This window comes from Ambystoma mexicanum, chromosome 1q, assembly GCF_040938575.1.
Source record: "Ambystoma mexicanum isolate Mex_15411 chromosome 1q, UKY_AmexF1_1, whole genome shotgun sequence".
NCBI lineage: Eukaryota > Metazoa > Chordata > Amphibia > Caudata > Ambystomatidae > Ambystoma > Ambystoma mexicanum.
The window spans coordinates 339,968,176-339,974,241 of NC_090922.1; positions in this window are offsets into that span (position 1 = coordinate 339,968,176).

The window sequence follows — 6,066 nt, forward strand, 5'->3', positions numbered from 1 at the left end:
CAGACAGACAGTGACTGTGTTTATTTCGTGCGTGCTGTCCAGACTTTACTAGAAACCAAAATGGCTTCCAATGCCTTCGTAGACTTGAAAAATGTTTCACTTCTTTATTTTATTTCCTGTGGAGCAGGTCCTTCCGCACTCCTTAATTCGCCTCAAGTGCATTCACTTTTGGGAACATTTACGGTGACCTTTCCAAATTCAACTATTTCCTCCATTTCCCGAAGGCTTTCTCTCTGCAGATTATTTTAAATGTTAGATTAGGTTATCGGATACATTAGTTCTTATTTTTTTCAGAAAAAGCTTCATGCAATCACATTTTTGCCACATTAACATTAGCGCTTAAGTGATAATGGTGTACTAGGTCCAGTCTGGTAATGCTGTCTCAAGGTAGTGGTCCGAGCAAAACGAGCGCCTTACCGGACACTGCGCAACGTTACCGGGCTGAACGGCCCTCCTGCATGGGCATTATTGCTTTTAGCAATCCAGAAAACGAATCGTTGTGCATGCCCAATTTCCTTTCAAAATAAACCTACGGTAACAGAAGTAGAAACAGGAACGAAAGCTTTTACTGTTTCTAGGGATGTGGCCGGGAGGCACAGAAGAACTCCAGAGGACAACATGAGTGAGAGGGGCAGCAGGGAGGGTGGGGGTAGTGAGAACCAAAGGAAGCATTGGGGAAGTGGCAAGGTGATGTTTTGGCAGGTGACAGACTTGGCAGCCCGGATAAGTGGTGCAGGTGGTAGAATAGAACACAGGCTTATTATACTGGCCAACATAGCCCTTATTCTGTGCTTCCTGACTGGGTAGAGCCACTTCCTCGGGTGCTAATTGAACTTAACACCTTTAGTTTCCGAGATATCTATGGGAGAAAATCACACCTAGCATACTTTTCACAAAATCAAAAACTGCATTGAAAATTAGATCACATTGACTGTTGTCTCCTGCAGATTTAAGTTTCCATAAAGGTGTATTGTGCACATTCACTGCACTTTGACGTTAAAACCATTCCTTCATTTGTGAGAGTAAATAGGCCGTGCAGGTGCTACAATTAGGCTATTCTAGGTGGCTGCCTTGGGTGCCACGAGCACAGGGAGTGCAGGATGTTCCATTTGACCTATAAAAACATTACATTGAGTGCCTTTTTCGAGTGAACAAGAACTCCAGTATTCCAGAAGAGCAGAGAAGGCCCTCATGTACATGATGAACAGCCAAGGATAAGAATGCTGAGGCCGCAGTGGCCCCATATGGCTGGTGGGGCATGGAGAACTGAATACCCATTGGCACCTGGACACGCTGGTCCTTGAGGAATCGGGTCAGCCAGTCATGTAATATTCCAATGCTCCCCATACATTGTTCTAGCATGAGGGTGTTGTGGTCCACTGTGTCGTTCGCTGCAGAGATACAGTAGGTTGGTTATTGTCCAATGACTTAAGCAGCGCTTCTTTGATGCTGAAAAGTGTAGTCTCTGTGCCCCAGCTGGGTCTTAAATCGTGCTTCTGGTTGTGCACATCTCACAATGTATCAGGACCTCTTATGCTGGCCCTAAAGGGGGTTTAAGGACTATGCAATACTGTTGAGATGCACATACAGCGTCCCAGCCAGGCAAAAGGGTTCAGACTGAGAAGAATCTATTAGTAGGTTCCACAGTGTGAGCAGATTGAGCTTTGCGCGGCAGAAGGCGAATGTATCACTTGTAGTTGGTGTTGACACCCAATAGATGCATCAAATAGCAACACAGAATGAGCAACACATGTATTAATGTTGGGTTTGCAGAGGTTATAGATAAAGGCAGTGTGTTATAGGCCCTGTGTTTAGAAATGGCACACAATGTTATTAGTACGGTGCAAGAAGGGAGCTGAAGTAGGTAGAGAGAGACACGATGGACTCAGAAAAGTATTGTAGTAAAAGCGAGGTCAGTGGATCAACATGGCAAGAGTGCGACCAAATTGGATTTTAATGCCTACTACACGGTGAACAGAATGAGGCCTTGATATAGAGCTGCAGCTCTGTTTAGCTCAGTCACAAGACAAATCCCATTTCCCTCCCACAAGAGAAATGCTGAGGTGAGAAGCACCCGCACGGTGCAGATAAACCCTAATTGTATCCAGCTGCAGTGCTCGAAAGGTGTTGGGAATGGAATGTTAGCTGTGGGAGCGTAGCTAGGGATGCACCCTGTGAAGGGAAAATTCATGAGAACAGGGCACTTGGTTTTGTGATGCCAACAGGCCTGGCAAAGATTTAGAGCACTACTGCCCCCACCCAAAGAGCGGTCATCCCTTTTGAATTACAAATAGACACATAAACAAAGCAAATAAATCCCTGAAATTCAGCTTCAAGAGTGGTGCCCTGGTTACTGGGCATCTGGGGTCTGAAAGATAAGGAGGGGAGCTATATCTGGAATTTATTGTGATTTGGGATAGGATGAGCAGAGGTGATGTCAGTAAATGTAGTCCATGGTCGAGGGTGCAGGTTGTGTGCACTGTGGCGTCTGGTATAATGTGAAGGCACATTGTCTTATCAAAGCAAAGTTGGCCTCATCAGTCTTATTTTGAACATGCCTGGGTTGGAGGGGTGCACATCACGTGACAGTTAAGATTTATTAGTGTATCAATATACCTGTTAGCCAATCATGTACTAGGATTGAATAGTAATGATGTAGTGGGTCACATGGATAGCGGAATGGGCTTAGATGAGGTGTGTCCAAATGTCCAGGGACTATAGGGAGGTATTAGCATGTTATATGGGTGGTAACCGATGAGGGTGGTGGGATGAAGTGGTAACCTATGTATGATAATGTGTGGTTTTCCGCTATATAACCTGTAACTTCCTAGGGCGTGATGAGCTCCATGTCATTTCGGTTCTATGGGACTGTCTGAGACCTTTGTATATAATAAACCTTGTTTTCCCTTGCAAAGCTCTGCTGTGGTTGTTTGGCCTTCTTGGATTAATTTTATCGCACCGGTTTTGGGTCAAGTCTTTCTACAAAATTAGTGACCTCAATGTGATCCCAGACTCTTCATGAGGTTGGGGGTGTCCCAGCTGTACATCCTGGGGTGCAGTGCCCATCTGCAGTTACCAGTTTCTCGTGCATCACTTGAAGAGTGTTGCAGGTGCTGTTTTGCCAGAAGGCCTGTAGGCTCCTTGGAGCAGGGCACTGAGCCCAGTAGTGCAGCCAATTGACGGGGACCTCGTTTTGGAGGTACTCGGTAGAATGCATAGATGTAAATGTATCTTTATGGGAGAAAACAAGGGGAGCGTGCATGTGTAGTGAGTTGATTGTGAGCGTGTAGATTGAAAAAGACCTTGTAGCAATATATACTGTTTTTTTATAGAGAGGTGGCCAGAGGGATCTCCTTCATTTAGAGGAAAGCTGGTGTCATGGTAGTATAGTGTGAGAAAAAGAGAAGAGAGGAAATGGGATCTCGTCCATGATGTGAGAGAGGCAGAGCTGCAAATGGAGTAGAGGTCCAGTATATGAAGGACCTGGGATTCTTCCACTCAGCAAAATGGAGTGTGAGGAGGGGAAATTCCCTCGTCCCGAGGCAAGGAAACAAAGGAAGGGTCTAAAACACTGTGACAAGAAGTGTGGTTTTTCTGTGTTTATTGTAGAAGCACAATTCTAACGACTAACAATCCATTCAAAGACTAAATGAAACTTTGGAAAAGATACATCGATGATGTGCTAATGATTTGGCATGGAGATGACATTAGTTTGAAAGCATTATTCAAATGATTTAACAATCTAAATCCGTTTTGAAATTCACTAACAATAACAGTAAAGAGAAAATAGACTTCCTACACATCACTATTTATGTGGATGCCCAGAATATGGTTTTCAAAGTTAAACTGTTTCATGAACAAACTGACCAGAATTCCTTGCTTACTTACAATAGTTCCCCCCTAAACACCTATGTGATAATTTACACTTTGGCCTGTTTTGACATTTAAAACGGATTAGTACTAGTAAGGTTGAATTCAATAATGAAGCACAAGTGCTGAGTAAAAAGTTAAAGAATAGAGGTTAGCCTAATAAGATCATTAAAAAAGCACTCAAACGCGCCTCTAATAACCATCACAGATCTCTACAAGATTAAAATGAAAGAAAAGAGAAGATCTAAGAAATTGTGTTTGTGAGCACTTACAACTCCAAGACAAATCAAATCAAAAAAATAATATCTAGAAATTGCCATATTTTGTAAAAAAAAAACGATCTAATCCAGTACAAGCACGAAGATGTGCATACAGAAGAGGTAAACACCTTAAGGAAATGCTAACATTCAATGATGTCTCGGAACAGAATATGAAACAAAAAACCATTACAGAACAACTGGTGGGACATAGTGCATGTGGTAGTTGCAGATGCTGTGCACAGACTGACAGAACAACAAAAATAGATAATGGACTGAAAGATCCATGGCAACAACTGAGTTTCAATCAATTTAATACCATGTGGGTAATCTCTATAATATGGTGCCTTTGTAAGAACATTTATATAGGAATAACAGAACATAAAGTCAAAACACGCATAGGAGAACACAAGAGTTGCGTAAGAAATAATGTACTCACTTCCTGTCGGGAACCGGATCCAATGTCATATCCCTGACATCCGAAAATGCCAGGGGTCTCTTTCAGGGAGAGACTTTCCCCCAGAGAGCACGGTCTGCTGGATAATAAATGGCCTGTCAGAGCAGGGGCTCAGGTGAAAAGGCCGGGCAGCAACAGAGCTAGAGTGGTAAAAACACACAGGTACACTGGTCACGAAATAAGAAAACAAATACTATCGCTTTCCCCACAACACACTCCCCAACTCTTACCTGTGATCAGTAAGTGGCAGGTCAAGAACCTATTAGTTCAGATACGGCCTTGGATGGCTTAACAAGAACGCCCTGTGTAGTGCAGGATTCTTCTTGTGATGTGTAGAATGAAGATGACCTGACCCGGGCGTAACAAGGATGCAACTAAAGCAACCAGGAGTCAATGTCAATACACAATATATCCCAGGGGTGGTGAGAAATGTCCAGAACAATCCATGAGCGAGAGAAGAGTCACAAGTCCCAAAAATCCCCAGAAGACAGTATCAATGTCCAAAGTTCAATCCAATGCTGATGTGTCCAAAATAAAGAAAAGCGTATTCATTAAGCAGTTGGTGATAGAGTCCGACACCACGAAAGTAGCAATGAAGAAGAGGTCTGGGCAGGAAAACCAAGGTTGGGGTTGTGGGTAGCTGGTGGAAGAGAGTGTCAATGTACAGAGCACGTGAGCTGTGATGCGCGTGATAAGAACACAGAGGCTAGCAGTTAGAGTACGGCAATGAGAACCAGAACGCCATAAGTTTGTTCTCCAAGAATTGGAGGGTAGTTGCACCTGTTGTGCGCTGTGTGAGGAGAAGAAAAGTCAGGGTCAGCTCGAATACTCAGGGTTGAGAGAGTATGGGCTGAGAGGACGGGGACCATGCGTCAATCTTAGAATCACAGAAGAAGCAGAATATCCGGTAGAAACGCAGCAAGGGTTTACAATCTGGGAAGACAATGCAGGAGACAAGGGAGCCGAGCATCTGAGCAGAAGGGCGGGATACAAGTAAGCAAATCCAGGAACAAAGGCAAAAAGGTCTAGGAAACCGGGAAGTCAGAATGAACAGATGCAAGGAAGAACGAAAGCAGCATCCTTGCTGGGTGAGCACGACGGTTAAAGAGTGTCCCCTGGCAACCGTGGGGAAGCTTTGACTTGCAGCTTCCATGTCACGCTGGAGACGTGATGACGTAGTCTTGCGCTGGTGCTGCTGGGAAATGTGGTCCTCCAACGCTGGTGATGCCCCTGTGAAAGACGCCTGGAAACTTGCCATTGTTTCCATGCGGAGCGGAAAGGCAGCCTCCTATGTTGATTGGGGCATTTCCTGACAGTACCCCCCCGCAAAGATACTTTACCTCCCCTGCGGACACGCCCCTGTGAGCGATGGAATTCTCGCAGCAGCCGGGGAGCATGGATGTTACACAGGGTCCCAAGTCCTATCCTCCGGTCCGTAGCCCTTCCAATCACTGAGGTAGTAGCGGGACCCACCCCGGACCC